Source organism: Heterocephalus glaber, unplaced genomic scaffold, assembly GCF_053883595.1.
Source record: "Heterocephalus glaber isolate CG9 unplaced genomic scaffold, H.glaber_assembly_v1.0 deba00001442, whole genome shotgun sequence".
NCBI classification, from domain to species: Eukaryota; Metazoa; Chordata; class Mammalia; order Rodentia; family Bathyergidae; genus Heterocephalus; species Heterocephalus glaber.
In genome coordinates this window covers 4,089,634-4,106,499 of record NW_028258296.1, presented here as the reverse complement: position 1 = coordinate 4,106,499, position 16,866 = coordinate 4,089,634, and the positions used below count along the sequence as shown (strand labels likewise).

Genomic DNA, 16,866 nt, shown 5'->3' with positions numbered 1-16,866 from the left:
TGAAGTCTTCAAGAACACTACTCTTTCTGTTACAAGCTGTCCTTTGTTCTGGAGATGGTGTTCAGTAAAATTTCATCTAAATGCTTAGATTTATGGAACATTCTGAACTTGGTAGAGTACAGATATGAATGAACTGGCTTTTAATTTTTCTCCAATAACTGTTTCCCATCTGCAATATCAAATCTATTTCCTCTTCCTTAACAGCAGCTCAGATGGAGACCATGACTCCAGGGGTTTTTCTGCAGGGAGAGGGCTGAAGATTGAACCCAGGGCCCTCCACTGAGCTACATCTCCAACCCTTTTTATTTTTTGAGGCAGGGTCTCTCTAAGTGGCTAAGTGGCACAGGCTGGGCTCTAACTTGAGATCCTCCAGCCTCTTGCTCCCAGAGCGTTGCGATTACAGCTGTGCATGCACGCAGCTCATCTTACAATGCTTTCAGTCACATCTCCTTCCCCTTTCACACTCATTGGCCAGTGGACGGGATTTGGAGCAAGAAGAGGAAATCATCTTCATCCTCCCTCCCTTGTTCTTTGGGTTCTAACCCTTCCACACCATGGCAGAGTAGAAAAATTAGCAAAAGAGGGCACAATCCTGCTTAACTTGATCTTTGACATGGACCTCTTTTAAGTGCCACTGCAAAAATCTTTGGCAAAAATCAGACTACGCTGATGCCTTCTCTAAGGCAGATACACAAAGGCTGACTCTTCTGAGGAGTGAGTAGGAGGCTTCGCAATGGGAAGAAATCACTCTGCTGTTTCCCAGTTCGAAGCGCCCTGGCCCACCTGAAGTCTTGATGACAGGTTCTCCCAGCCCAGGAGAGTACGCTCTTGAGTGGTAATGGGGTGACAGCTCAAGCCTCAGGGTCCAGAACAAGATGGGAAGGTACAGGCTGCTTTAATGCAGAACAAGATGGGAAGGTACAGGCTGCTTTAATGCAGAACAAGATGGGAAGGTACAGGCTGCCTTAATGCTAGTTCTTCTCTCTGCCCTGCTCTATTCCTTGATTTCTTTTTCTCCTTCCACAAGAAAATGAAAAGAGAAGATGAAGCAGTCTTCCACATAGGTGACCAATAGAGAAATAAGATGCCATCCATTATTTACCATTCTCCTTCAGTACCAAGCCAACCATTCTAAACTCTGCTCCGTGAGAGTGAGGTTTAAACATTGCTAACAACACTTCACAGATCCACTTACCAGCTGGCTTCCTCTAGGGGCTGACCATGGAGTCACTGGTGGAAAGTAGAGGACAGCTGGAGAGAAGGGATCCTCTTCTCCCTTCCAGGAGTATGCACGATGTGGGGACTGCTTCTTGGCGGCCACAGAACCAGCCCTGTGACACCACCCTTCAGGGTCTGCTCATCAGCTTCAGAGAGACCTCTTGGTGGTCCCAGCTCCCCCCCAGTGACCCCTCCTCTGCCCTTCTAGACTCTTGTGACACCATCTTCCCCTTGTCTTCCCTCAGCCCGAGAATGGTAGCTGCTTCTTGGAATGTTTAATCCTTGGGCCACTTAGCTGTCCTTTTCATTTTCATCATCCGATAACTGCACAATCAGTGTCTTGCATTATGTTCCTTGTGTTTTCCTAAGCGGAACTGAAGGATTTCAGAAGCTGATCTTCTGTTTGTTAACAAGAAGCCCCTCATCTCTAGAAGTGGTTCTTCATTTTCAGTCAGCCGGTAACTCCCTTCTCTAACACCTCGTCGAATTCTCCCCATCCTCAACCAGAGTCTGCCTAGATGAGAGGGGAGAGGGGGCCAGGGTGTGGTTGGAATCAGAACCTTAGGGAGCTCAGGCACAGAGAGCAGTACCCGCTCCCATCTGCACACAGCACTCATTAGAGGGTGCAGAGTACTTGGCAGTTGTTCATCCACAGCTCAGTTACAGCTGCCCTTTCTCCAAAAGGAAATGCCCTGCTCAACATCCTTTGCCATGTGCAAAGGCCCATGTATGAAACGAAGACATTAAAATGAGGCATGGCTATTTCTTCCTTTTGTTTCTCAAGGACTTTAACTGAGAAAACTAAAAATTGGCCACCCTGTCAGCCTTTTAATTCTTTGGAAATGTTACTGGTTCCTAAAATATCAATGTCTACACTAGACCAGAGGGTGTTAACTTTTTAAAGTTAAGTAGCATAAAAGCTAGCTCAAGAAAATGAGGGTGTGGTTTGAGGTAGCACCTGACAGAGTATTAACCAGAGGAAGAAATACTGGGCAAAGAGGAGCCTGGACTCCTATCTCTACCCACAGCCCTACACTCTTCTAGGTACTGCTATCCATAAACTTTGACCCTTTGGTTTCCTCAACTCTCAGGTAGGAGCTGGATTATAATCAACTGTAAACTTTATGCATCTAATGACTTTCCAGGAAACTAATGGGAAAAAACGCAAACTATAAAACCCAATCCTCAAGACTCAATGGCCAGGTAAAAATGTCCAGAATTCAACCCACAAAGCACTAAACTCCTCCCTTGAGTTTGCTGATATCATCACCCTTCCAGAAATTCTGAAACCTGCACTCAATTAGCTCTTTCAGATCCGAATATGAGGAAGGTAACCAAAATGGACAAATGCGCTTTCCCCTAAAGATTAATGGAGCAGAAAGATGCAGATAATGGAAAGCAAACAAATTTGAGGGAAAAAAGTCTACACAATAAGAAAAGTCAAGTTCTGTGTAAAACTGTTTGAAATTTGCATCTAAAATTTAGACTTAAATATCTCTTGCATAGAAAAACTAGCTTGTTCAATTAGGCAACAAGCACCAAAGACTTTGAGATACAAATTGAAAAGTGTTAGAAATTAATATGAACTTAAACCACTAGCTTAGCCTGAGAAAATTATAAGTAATGAAGAGATAATGGCATTCTTTTAATAGTCTTCAGACAGCAAAGTAGCTATGCTCAGTCGTACTCTGAGGAGACTGTTTCCTGCATAACCATTTAAAACCAAATTCCTCCGTTAAATGTGTTCTTTGTAAATTACTGGTAGGGTACAAACTTGAAATCAATACCCATGTGGACAAAAAAGAAAGAATTTTTAGTATACAATTTGTTTTGATGAATGTTAATTTCCAGCAATAATACAATAAAGAGAAAATGACAAATCAATCCCATGTTTCTCCTTGTATAAATTATACCTTAGTGGATTTCTTAGTGAATTTCTCTGCAGTAAATACTAAGTGAGAAAGTTTTAAGGAATTAAATCATTTCTCCTAGTCTAACAAAAAGTAACTATTACTAATAATTAAATTTTTATAGACTAAAATATCAAAAAGTAATATTTAAATTGTTTTGTTTTTCCAACCACTGTGAGTCTCAATTTAAATATCAGGAAAAGAACAAAGGACCCCTGTTGTATTCATCAGCTTTCCATTGCTGTGACAAAATATCTCAGATAAACAACTTAGAAAGAGCAAAGATTTATGTTGGCTTATAGTATCAGATGTTTCAGTCCATGGTCCCTTGGCCTGGCTGCCTGGGCCTGTGTCTGCACAGGCCATGTGGTGGGAGCTCATGGTAGAGGAGGTCTGTTCTCCTAGGGGGCCAGAAGTAAAACCAGAAGAGAGGAAGAGACCAAAGTACAAATTTCACTTTCCAGGCCACACCCTCAATGACCTCATTTCCTTCAACTCGGCCACACCGAGGTTGGTGGCCTAGTCTTTACCATATAGATCTTCGAGGGACTTTCAGACCCAAACTATAGCACATGTATTCAAAGAAGTGAGTAACTGGGTATTGCAAACTCTCGTGACATCTAAGGATTTTTATCTCTGAGTTCTCACAGTGAAGTGAAGATGTGTTCAGGGATGGTCTAGGAAGGATTGGGGGATGTCTGTTATCTCCTAAAATGAATCATAGGAGGTACACAAAGAGATGAAGGGTCTGAAACCTATTCCATTCACTTGATAAGTATACTGCCAAGTACTGCACCTACTCATGCTCCCATGATGATCTTCTAATGCCACTCTCAGAGCTATTTGGTAATTTTCATAGGCCTATTACAACTGCCCTTGGATACTAATTAATATTACCAAATTTTAAATGTAGTAAAAAAATTAAATGGCATTCATGATCCAAACTTCCCATTTCCATCCATCATGAATATCAACCGCTTCTTTTTAATCAGCTCCTCAACAAGAACCAGAAAAGTGACTGAGAACACAACAAGTGGTAGATGCTGTTGAGTGCCACAAAGATGTACAAGACATGGTCCTTGACCTTCAAAAGCGCACTGCCAGAGTCTTAGAAGAGGAGAGTCGCTGATTATTCAGTGCCAGATGCATCCCTGGCATGTGCCACGGTGCAGTGGGGGGACTGCCAGGACAGGACCAGACAATGGTTGCATTCAGGGAGCAGATAAGGGAAGGCCACCTTCATAGGGAAAACGTTAGCAAGGACACTGTGGTGAGGAGATACCAGGCCTTTCACTTGTTGATTAAAACGTTTTATTTTCTTGGGAACAAGACTAACACAGTAAGCTGCAACAGTTCATCACTGTCCAATAAGGAAGCGCAGGAAATTTCTGCTCTCCTTACCCAGTATCATTACAGACTTCCGATGAGGGAGACACAGTTACATGAGGGGTCTTTCCAGGACCTCAAATGAATTAATGTTTACTTGTTTGACTGATGTAACTAGACATTAATTCATGCAGTAATTCCTCCCCAATTAAAGGCAGAAACCCAATCTGGGGCCAAACATTCTGTCCCAAACCTACTGAAATGGCAGTGTATCTGGGTATATATGGACATATAAAAAAAAAAAATACCAAAAGCAGAAGGCAGAAGCTGGGTGTGGTGAAGCATGCCCATAAACCCAGCACTTGGGAGGCTGAGGCGGGAGGATCACTGCAAGTTCAAGGCAAGCCTGGGCTACATAGTGAGTTCAAAAGCGAGACTGTCTCTAAAACAAACCAAAAAAAGCAGACAGCAGAAACAGACATGGTAATACCAGAATAACAGACGATATCGCCTTGATAGACCATAAAAAAAAAGCATAAAGGAGCACAGAGAAATACATCTGAGAGGCTTTAGGTACCTCTATATTCTAAATTAGCCTTTCTGTGTTTGTTTTTTAAAATAACATAATTAGGCTTTGCCCTGAGCATGAACCCACCATGATTTTGACAAGTATCCACTACGTTTGACATGCAGGGAACGAAGAGAACAGACAAGCTGGTATTAGAGGACAAAGAGGCTTAGCAGGAAGAGCTGCTCGGTTTTTATCTATTTTACACTCTAACGATCTATGCACGATTTTAGTGGACAAGCGGTTCCACCACCTAAAATGCAAAGCTGGAATACCACTGTAGCACTGCCCAAAATGTGCTCCTGTAAAATGCCTCCAAGCAGTGATTTTCAAACTGTATTTACCAAGTACCATCTCCTAACATTTGCCGTATCCATGTCTTCATTTTACACATGAAACACAGCACTCCATAAAGATGACTTGCCATCCCCTAATTAGTGGCATGACTAGAACCCCAGGAACCTGCCCTTCGGTCCACCATTGTTCCGGTCCAGTGTCTATATTTGTTGCCTCCAAATTAAGGGGCTGTTCTTGCTCATACTTTAGGGAGCGCCCTAAACTTTAAAACTTTCAACGCCATGAAATTTACTGACGAATTCGTGTATGTGTGTACTCAGGCACCATTGATTCAACAAAGCTTTACTGAGCACTAATGAGAGCCCTCACTCCAGAGGCATGGAGGAGAGGAGAAGGTGAGAAGGCACAGCTGTGCCCTCAAGGGTGGCCCAGTCTCAGCTGAGAGCTAGAGTACTTATCAGGCACGGTAAGAGCATATGGGCACACGTCTTCCTGCAGTCTGCCAACAAGCCCAGGGAAGCTTTCTCTTGTAAGATAAGAACATTATCCAGGGGATGAAAGAGATTAATTTATTTATAAACAAAATAAGACTTCCCGCTAATCTTTGGCTACCAGTAAGAGCTTGATTAGTACCTATGCAATCATTAATGAGTCATTTCTATTGGTGCACAATTATTTGTTGTCTATATACCTGACATGGCTGCAATGTAGGAAAATGGTAAGATGCTGCATGCTTTTGGGAGACGAGAGCAGTGTGTTTCTGGCCTCATCTGAAGATTCCCCAATATCATCAATCCTCAGTGCAATCCAGGGCACAGGAAAGCTCTCCCCAGACAAATTCAGGAAACTGAATTGAGAGTCCAATTTTGCCACAAATTAGCCATGGTACATTCAGCAGTTTATGTGAACTCAATGAAACTCTGTCCTTATTTAGAAAATGATGGTACCACCAGTTAGTGCTCAGGGCATCAGACTGAGTGGAACTGTGGCACTGACAGGGTCTCGAGGCAGTGGCTCCTCACTAGATGGTCTGCTGAATTCCAGTCCCCTTAACACACAAAGATCCCCTCTTTCAACCTCACTTTCTTTTTAAAAGATCGCACAAGTGAAATAACCTGACTTACAGAACTCTCCATCCATGCTATTGATGCTGGGATTTTCTTATTATAAGAGAAAGTACCAAGTGTCTGACAAGGGAGACAGACTCTCCGGAGATCTGAACAGGTAGCTGAGATGAGTTTGACAAGGTAAACATTACAATCACCACAAAGGACAAAAAATAAGATGAATAAATGCTACGTCTCAAATAATATTAACCCCAAAGTCATGACACTGTATTCATGGATGATTACAAGAAATAGCAAAAACAAACTATTATCGAACATGCTTGTAATGAGTAAGAAACAACACCCATTTCTCTCTTTCATCATCAAGCGAAATAACATTTCCTGGATCACAAAATACCACTGGCCTCCTACTTTTCAAACTGTCATTAAAAATGGGTCACTGACAACTGCCAATCCAGGCTAAAGAGTCTTCTGCTGGCTGTATTGTAGGAATTATATATTAAAAATAGAAATATAGATTGATTTGCTTAAAAATAAATAACACTGAATTTCAAATACAGAATGTAATAGTTCCATCAAATCCCTCACATTTCAGGTAACTCTTACACATGGCTTTGGGTAGTACTATTATTTCCTTATCTCACCCTAAGTGATAATCAAATAACTACCATTAACATTTGTTAAGCATGCTAAATCTAATACTCTGCTAAGTGATACTGAATAGAGAGCAAATTACTTTCATACCCTACAATTTCCATCTGTGAGTTTTCCTGCTCCATTATCATCTGGTCATGCTTTTTAATACCTGCTGAGAAATGAACCAGTGGTTTCAATCCTGAATCTTAGGAGACATTCATTCATTTACTTAAAGGAAACAGATAGGACCTATTTACTATGTGACAGACACTGCTAACAGAAGACAGCCACTGTGCCTACCAAAGAGCTCATGAGAGAAGGCAGGGCTCGAATGGGCAGTGATGAGCCCTGTGCATTCTGTAGAACCCAACCTGGGGAAGTGGCCGAGGGGCTGTGAAGGAGGGGTCACAGCCGGACCCCGGGCATGGCACCCAGGGAGGAATGGACTCCACCAAAGGAAAACAACTGCAGAATATCGTCAGAAGAAATGTGGCAGAGACATTTGATATAATGAGGCACCTGGGGTTGAAGGTAGTTTGTGTGGCTCTAAAGAATAAGATCTACAAGATGGAGAGACAGACATGCTGGCATTTTACAGCAATGCTAAACTGTGTGGACTTTAGTCCATATATAATGAGGTAAGAAAGGCTGTCCAATAATTATAAGCAGGGAATCAAAATGTTTGGCTCTGTGCTATAGAAAATGTATCTTTGTGGCAATTAAAGAGTAATTTGATGAGAGCAGACGTTAAATGAAGAAAAGTGAGAAGGCTAAACAGATATCAGAAGGACAGGGAAAAATAAAGAGACAGTAGTAACAGAGGTGAAAGTTGTAAGCAACATTAAGAAAGAGATACAATAAACATACCTTTCTAACATAGGAAAATCAAACAAGACAAGGATTGAGAAATAAGATTACTAATTAGTGAAATTAGGTGCTCATTAGACGGCTTTGAAAAGTCTCCAGGAAATAACAGGCAGAAGCTTGATTGAAGGGGCTACGGGAGACCCTAATCGCCCAAAGATTGCACTGTATCCCCACGTGGGATTTAAAATAAAACCACTCTTGCAGAGCCAACGTAGGTCAGTTGAGGAGAAATAAAGATGAATACAAGGGAATCACACACTTACTTGAAAAGAATTATGAAAAACGAATTTCTTTTTCCTAGAAAAAGTCCAGACCTGGCTCTCGTATGAAATCCCAACAAATACTGTCAAAAATTCACTTTACTCAAAAATGAGTGAAAATCAAAAAGGATAGAACACAAAATATAGGCAAAGAAACTGAAAGAAAAAATAAAGATATATAGAAATAAGCAAATGGAAGACAAAGCACACTATATGAAAAATACTGTCCTGTGACTAGAAGATAATTTTTAAGCACATTGTCATTAATTTGCATGTGTTTGTTTGCAGGGAGGGAGGGTGAGACAGACAGGAGAGAGAGAGAGAGAGAGAGAGACAGAGACAGAGATGCAGACAGGGAGAACCCCACAGAATATGACCTCATAGCAGAGACACTACAACAATAACACATGATCATTGCTGTGGCTTGAAAGTCTATCCCCTACAAAACTCATGCAGAACCCTAACAGCCAAAGTAAATGTACCTTGAGGAGGTGAGTAGGCCTGGAGGGTGGGTTTGGTGTCTTTTATAAAGGGATTTGGGGAGTAGTTCTTCTCTCTTGGCCCTTTGGTTCTTCTGCCAGGCAAGGAACAACAATCCTCTTTCCAGTAATCAAGGTCCCATGTAGACATGGAGACCGGCCCCCTGGACACCAAACCAGCTGGGACTTTGATCTTGGGCTTCCTGGCTTCCAGAACTGTAAGAAATTCCTTTTCCTTCTTTAGCAGTTACCCAGACACAGGTATTCTGTTGTAGCAACACAAAAAAACCAAGATGGTAGTAGACATTCAATAAATAAACGTCAAATGCAAGACTGTCGTGCATCAATACAAGTAGAAGAACACGGATAGGCAAAGTGTAGTGAAGAGGTGGAAATAAATCATAAAATCAGCATAGCCATAAAGGGCAAGACGGAAGCAGCAAAAGGAGAATTAGCAATGTTTGAAACACATTAAGGATCACAGAGTGAACTGAAAATGAACAAAGAGTTTGAGGAGATTAGAGACATAATGATAAAGAAAACAGTCAACACATAATCAGTCTCCCCCAAAAGGAAACAAAAACTTGGAAAAGGCAGTAATACAAATAAGGCAAATATTTAAAAGTATGATTATGGATAATTTTCTAGAAATACAAGTTCATTAAAAAAGAACAAAATGATACAATGTCGTTCGGAGAAAAGTGACCCATAATGATCCCATCATAGTAAAGTTAATGACTCAGAAATGTGGAAAGGATCTTTTCAGATTCCAATACAGAAATTAAGTCACTAGTAAAAATTGTAAAAACAATGCCTACCACTATCTATATTTCTGAACTTTATATATGTGATATCATAGTATGTACTCTTTATCGAGTAGCTGCTTTTGTTCAGCTTAATTACAGTCAGTTCCATTTGCTTACCATATTCATGAGCAGTTCACTCTTCTTTAATATTACTAAGAGATATTCCATTTTATGAACAGGTCACAATTTCTTCACCCTTTTTTCATACTGAAAGACAATTGATTCATTACCATTTGGAGGTATAATGAATATACCTACAAAAAAGTTTGCAAAGGTTTTTGTGTGTTCATATGTTTTTATTTCACTTAGAAATTACTTAGGAGTAAAACTTTTTAATATAACTCAGGTATGCTTAAATTTAACAAAAACTGCTATGCAGCTTTCCAAAAGGGATTTCATATTTTGTACAAATCCCAGTAGTTGGAGATTCTCACCAGCATTTGTATCATTAGGTGTTTTTTTTAAATGTTGGTATGAGATGGCCTTAAATTGTGGTTTTCATTTACATTTCCCAAGTTACTAGGAATATTGAGAATCTTTTCCAGTGCCATTGGTCTCTAGCAGTCACGTGTTATTAGGTCCCTGATCGAGTATTTCAACCACTTTTATTTGGGTGGTTCACATTCTGATTACTCGTTCTTGCAGGAGTTCCTCCTGTATTTATGCAAGTCCTTCCCTGGGTGCAAAAGTCAAATTAACATCATTTTCTTTCAATGTATTTTGTATTCCAAGATTCTTATTCTGTGGAGAGCCTCCTCCTCTCTCTCTCTCTCTCTCTCTCTCTTCTCTTTAAATGAACAGACATAATTCAATAGCAATGTGTTTATTAAAATTTTTTTCTAGTCATATGTCAATATTTTTCATGTATGTGTTTTGTTTTCCATTTACTTCTATAAATCTTTATTTTTTCTTTCAGTTGCTTTGTATATATCCTTTGATTTTCACTAAAATAACTTTTATTCTAGAAGATGTTTAACCATGCCCCTCTATGTTAAATAATGTACTGTAATTCATTTCAAATTAATGTTTGTACATGCTGGTAACATGGTCAATATTGATATAGACCCTATGTTTATCCAATTGTTCAAGTGCCATTTTAAAATCAGTACACTTGTAGTAAAAATATCATATTAAATTCACCCACTTTAAGGAAAGCACACAATTGTGAACATCACCACAATCAAAATATAGAGTCTTTCCATTGTTCCGAAGAGCTCCCTCTTGCCTGTTTGTGATAAATCCTCCAATTATTAGCTCCTGACAACCACTGTGATCCTTTCAGTCATCATAGTTTTGATTTTTCAATAACCTAATGTGAATGAAATAATACAATGTGCAGTCTTCCATGCATGGCTATTTTCACTTAGCATAAAGCTTTTGATATCAATGTATGTTTTCATGTGTGTTAGGAATTCTTTTGTTATTGCTAAGGAATATTCCATACAGTGGATACACAACAATTTGTTTATACATTAACATGGAATTTGATTCACTTTGAGTCTGAGCTATTATGAACAATGTTTCAATTAACATTTAAGTACAACATTTATAAGGACATATGCTTTCATTTCTCAAAGGTAATTATCAAGGACTGGTATTTCTGAGTCATTTGGTAAGTGTATGTTTAACTTTAAAGGAAACTACCAAGTTGTTTACCCAAATAACTGAAGTATTTTGCATTCTGAGCAGCAATGTTGGGTTCAGGTATTCTGTACTTTCGGCACAATTCTCTACTGTGGTGTCCACTTGTCTTTGTTTTAGTTTACCCATTCTAATGGGAGGGTAGTAGCATGCTATAATAATTTTGACTTACATTACACTAGTAAATGATAATGTTGAGGAGCATAGTTTGATGTGTTTATTTCCCATTTACATTTATTCTTTTGTGAATTATATGTTCCAATTATTTACCCTAAGTTTACTTGGTTGTTTTTCTCCTCATCAGTTTATAAGAGTTATTTATATTTTCTGAAGACAAATTCTTTGCAAGATATTTGTTTTGAAAATGTTCTCTCCAAGGCCAAGATATGTAGTTTTATTTTCTCAATAATGTCTTTTAAAGAGAAAATGGTTTGACAGTTTACAAATTTTTTTGTTTTATGGTATATACTTTTTATGTATTCTAACAAATCTATATTTAGCTCATGATCACATAGAAAAACATGTTCTTATATTTTCATCTCAAAATGTATAAATTTATTTATTTTAATTTTTAAATTTGTTTTGTTTTGTTTTGTTTTTTTGGTACCGGGGATTGAACTCAGGTGCTTGCGCTTGCAAGGCAGGCAGTGGAACCACTGAGCTAAATCCCCAGGCCTACAAAATGTATATATTTAAATTTATGTGTATGTCTATGTTTACTTTGAGTAAATTTTTATACATGACATAAGTTATGATTCAAATTAAATTTTTTTCCATCTGTATGTCAAAACATCCAACACTAATTTGTTTAAAAAAATTCTCTTTCCTCATTGAATTACTTGGGAAACATAGTTAGAAAATTATTTCATCCTATATGCATGGGACAATTTCTGGACTCTCTTTTTTTTTCTATTAATGTTTAGTGTCTATCTATATGCAAATACAACAATGTACTAAAATTGATTAATGTGAATCCTCCAGTGTTATTCTTCATATTCAAAATTGTTTATTCAGATGGTTAGGGAAAAATCTTACCAATACTTCATCAAACATAAGCCCACTCCATTTTTATTTTTAAGTGCAACGTAAATGAAAGATAGCCATGAATCCCTACTAGTTCAACCACTGGTAAGACAAAAAATGGTATTGAAAGAATATTCCTTCCAAAGTCTAATTCCCATGCACCTTCCTTCTACTACCACAGACCATCAATTCATTGCCCCTTCCTTTAGGAGCACAATAAATCTTCATTACATTATAACTCATGTATGAACTATATCTATTTACCTTTGCACCATTATTTAGTACATGTCTAGACATTAGTTTTCAATGAGTACCGTTTTAATTTATAGAAATTATGAAAACTTAGAAAAGAACTGTCTGCAGGGTGCATCTGCACTAATGAAATGGGGTGAATGGAGACAAATTATTCATGAAACTTAGCTCCACAGTCACTGTGAAAGGGACTGATACTGAGAAAACCAAAGCACAGAAGAGGAATAAAAGTTTTTTGTTGCTGCTCTAGCTGGGAGACTTGCATAAGTCTACTTGTAAGAAATGAAAAGCTGTCCTGAAGGCACAAGAATAATTGACAGAAAAGTACAAGAACCATAGCACAGGTAGATAATTTGCCTTAGCAGGAGGTCAGGACTATGATGAGCTTGGCTGTAGACAGGTACAATTTAAATGGGGAGAGCGGTTAAGTAGAGAGGGTTTGTATCTACTATTCATAATTTTCTTTCTAAAAATATTGTCTGATATTAGGGACCTTAAAACATAGCGACTTCCAGGAATTATTAGTTGTTCAAGAGGCATAAATAGGCTTTTGGGTATGTTGTGCTTGGTGACTGCTTTTAACAGCAAAACAAGATCTTGACTTAATTAAACAATGTCACTCAACTTAAAGTAGGGGCTCAATTATGGTAGTCCCTGCCAAAATGTTTAGGTCATATGCACTTGAATGAGATAGCATCAGTATTAGGAATTTCTCTAGTTCAGAGATACTTGGAAGCAGCAAGCATTAGCTCCAGTCTGATGTGGCCAATACGGTTTCACAAAAGTACGATTTCACGCAAGTATGGTCAGTCTGCTGCCTTGGCTTCTTTATTAATAAAGTAAAAGAATCACTGACGATATCTTGTAACCCCTTCCAGCTCTAGGATTCTATGACCTACAGCTTTTCCAGAACTTAAAAAGCAAGGAAGCAAAACTTGGGGAATTACTATTATAAAACTTTCTCCTGTGTCAAAGACCACATAGATGACTTGGAATTAAAGACAAAATACATACTGATGAAATTAACAGAGCAGCTTTACTGCAAAGTACAAAGAAAATGATCAGATCCTAAAGGCCTGGCATCACAGGTTAACTGAGGTAGCATGTAGTTCCAGTAATGATTCCTAGAACAACTCCCTGACTTTTAAAAGACACCAGCATCATTTTCCACAATGAGAAGCACAAATAATACGTTCTTTCTAACATTAATCATGCAATCCAGCACAACAATTTACGTCAACTATTATTAGTATATTGCACTGTGGAAATTCTGCTTTGGCTCTCATTATGTTAAAAGCATTTCAATCTTAAATCTATTCAAACACTGAAATAACAAATTAAATTGCTAAGATCAATTACAGTGATAGAAATCTATTCAGTATTTCTGATGTAACTCAGATTTTTGTTATTGAAATAAGATAAGCATGTTTTGGAACAATGATCTTGGTCATGCATGACAGGCTAGTTTCTGTTCCAAACAGGTACTCACATTTCTTTATAAGAAAATGATTCACCAAAGAATATAATTTATTTATACTCTAGCTTTATAAGGGATATAATAAGTATTAGTGGAACTATAAAAATGAGAAAAATAACCAGCCCTTAAGACATTATATACTGCTATTGACTGATAATTATTTACTTTAATTCAATAAGATCACGTAAAGTATACAAAGTTCAGATGCCCTTCACTAGTTAATCTATCTGGAGTGCTTGGTTTAAATGGATGCTCCAAATGTAAATGTTGAACCAATTAATTAAAAGTAAAATTACAGGTTCTGAATCCAAGGAAATGTAAACAAATAAATTAAAGGTAACAAAAAGGTGAACACATGGCCCACAAATGGTGAATGATAATTAAAACCAAATATCTAGCCACATGATAGACACTGTTTTAAATACCCTCTCTCTTTCAAATTTCACACTTCCTTCAAATAGGAGTGTAACCATCCCCGTTTTACATTGAAATAAACAAAGCTGACATCAGAAAGGTGATTCATCCAAGGTCACAGAGCTAACAAGAAAAGTAGTTCCTTCATCCCAGTCCTGTTCTTATTGATTCTTCAGATCTTCAGATGTGTGTGTGTGTGTGTGTGTGTGTGTGTGTTTTCAAACTGACTATGCAGACCTGCACCCTTAACTCGTAAAAGAGTGGTAAATATTCCACGCTACGCTCCTCTGGCGGTGTACATACAAGGCTGCCTTGTGCTTGTCCATTCTCCTCATTGTGTTCAGTCATGAATACTATTCACAAGCCTCTCCTCTGTGACTCTCCTCTCAACTCTGATTACTGCTAACCTCAGTTATTCAATAATTGGTCAATGCTTTTACTTTGTCTTCTATGCTAAAGGAAAGTACTTGGAGACTGAGAATGTGTATGTTTCAGTCACAATCTCCAGTTTGTTCCTTGATTTAATTGGTTCGGATACTTGAGTTCCCACAGCAAGAAAAACACAACTGAACTAAGTATGTCTGCAACAATGTCTACTCTATCACCTATTAAGTTCCAGAATTCTCCAGTTTTCAGTGCAAGAAAGGCTTGTGCTTGTATTTTCACTCTATGCAAATAACTGCAAAATTTCATGTGCTCAAACCCTCACACATATTACCACTTATTAGTAGTATATACATTAAATGATCTTTCTACAAAATGATCTTTTCACAAAAATGTAAAACAATAAAGGGAAAATTAATTCTCTTCAAAGGTTTTATTTTCATTTAAGTAGAAGAATCTATCGAGATTTTTTAAATAAGCATATACGACATTGGATTTTGCCATAGGGGCAGAAAATATTCATCAAGCTTTAAATTTCAGAATTCCTCTAGTTATTTTAAGATTTTCAAGCCTAGCAATTCTAAATTCCTCATCTTCTCAATGGTATTTTGCAGACTTAAAACGTTTATAACTTGTTTATGTTTTGAAAGGTTGAACTTTAGCTTTTTTGGCCTTGCCAAATGGATGTCTGTGTAACGTTGGCATAATGCACCGTGGGTATGTGCAGGCTTTGCTAGGACTGTGAGGCCAGTGGATGCTTTTCAGTAGGGAGGAGCCTACTATTTCATCACTTACACCAAGTGTAACACATGTGCAGCAACGGAATTGTAGCTTTTCCACTAGGATGTCTACTGACTACTACTACCCCAAATCAAAGGAAGCTTCTCAACAAAAATACACTGCGGCCCATGCTGCCAGTGCAGATGGTCTCAGACGCCCTACCAAAGCAGCAGCCATGCAGTCCACTAGGAAGGTCATCGCCCAGATACTGAGCTAACTGGCCCTGCACAAAAGCACAAATATTTTCATCAGTTGCATGTGCTCCCCTTGGCTCCCATTCTAAACATATTTCATATTGTGAAGCATTTTACTTAATTTTTTTTCATTTTATTTTTGGCTATTAGATTTGAGTTACTTATAGTATAAATATTAAAGTGTGACAAGCAGGCTCTTAAATAACAGGATTTGCATGGTGTTCTGCAGTTTACCAAGCACTGTCACATAGAAGTCTCATCCAATCCTGTGAACCCTATGAAATAAATATATGATGCCTAATCTCATTTGAAAAATGACCAAACAAATCTCCAACAAATGATTGGCCAAAAGTTAGACAAGCAATAATGTGACACACCAAAGACTAATGTGAATCAGTTCCAAGATTACTGTCCTCTCCACTCTGGCCTAAATGGAGATCAGTTTGTTTGTATTTTAAAGGCAAGGATCCCTATTGCCTTAGTCCATTTCCTGTTCTATAGCAGAATAGCTGAGACTGGGTAATTTATAAAGACAAGAAGTTTATTTTGGCTTATATTCTAGAAGCTGAGAAGTCCAAGGTCAGGTGATTGCATTTGATGATGATCACCTGCTATTTCAACTTATGGCAGAAAATAAAAGCAAGCAGGTGCATGAGAAAGAGAGAGACAAAATACAAGAGACAGCCTTGCCTTGTAACAACCCACTCTTATGGTAACTAATCCAGCCCCAGGATGGGAGGAACAGGCTCCCAGAGAAAGGCATGAATCTACTCATGAAGGATGCACTCCCAAGACCATGACCCCTCCAAAGACCCACGAAAGGCCCCCCAAAACACCCACAGTGGAAATCAGGTTTCAACATGAGTTTCAGAGAAGGTAAGTCATATTCAAACCACAGCATCTATTAAATTTCAAATAATCTTGCTAGCACTTGGATTATTAGATTGCTTTTCTTTTAAAATCTATGTTGAAAAGCATTATGGGTATGTGCATTCACCCATACATAGACATAAATACACATGAGACATTAAAAGCACCCTTTATCATTCTGCTATGAGCTGGCCCTTTCACATGCACACACCTCCTTCCAAAGTGTTGCCATCAGCAAGAAAATTCTATTCAAACCCTGTATTTTAACCTGCCTTTATATCGACCTTTTATCATGCAAAAGTATTCAAAATTAAAAATGGTTATTAATTGTCTAGTAGCCTATTGTCTTTTTCATCATTTTCTTAACCATTGGCATATTAACAGATATTGAGATTAT

At 38.2% G+C, this 16,866-nt stretch overlaps 1 protein-coding gene across 6 annotated transcripts in view; it reads right to left on the bottom strand.

Moving 5' to 3' along the window:
- The window catches only part of Pde4b (phosphodiesterase 4B), a 541,549-nt gene that overhangs the window by 448,810 nt on the left and 75,873 nt on the right, over nt 1–16,866 (bottom strand). Inside the window, exons 2-3 of one of the 6 annotated variants that reach the window (XM_021255583.2) lie at nt 9,552–9,641; nt 8,632–8,894 (exon numbers count right to left, since the gene is read on the bottom strand). The exons of 4 other annotated variants lie outside the window; for them this stretch is intronic. The gene's annotated coding sequence lies outside the window, so the exon portion shown is untranslated. Of the gene's footprint in view, nt 1–1,195; nt 1,367–8,631; nt 8,895–9,551; nt 9,642–16,866 lie in introns of those variants that run through there. One more of the 6 variants, XM_087212652.1, reaches the window with a different exon arrangement.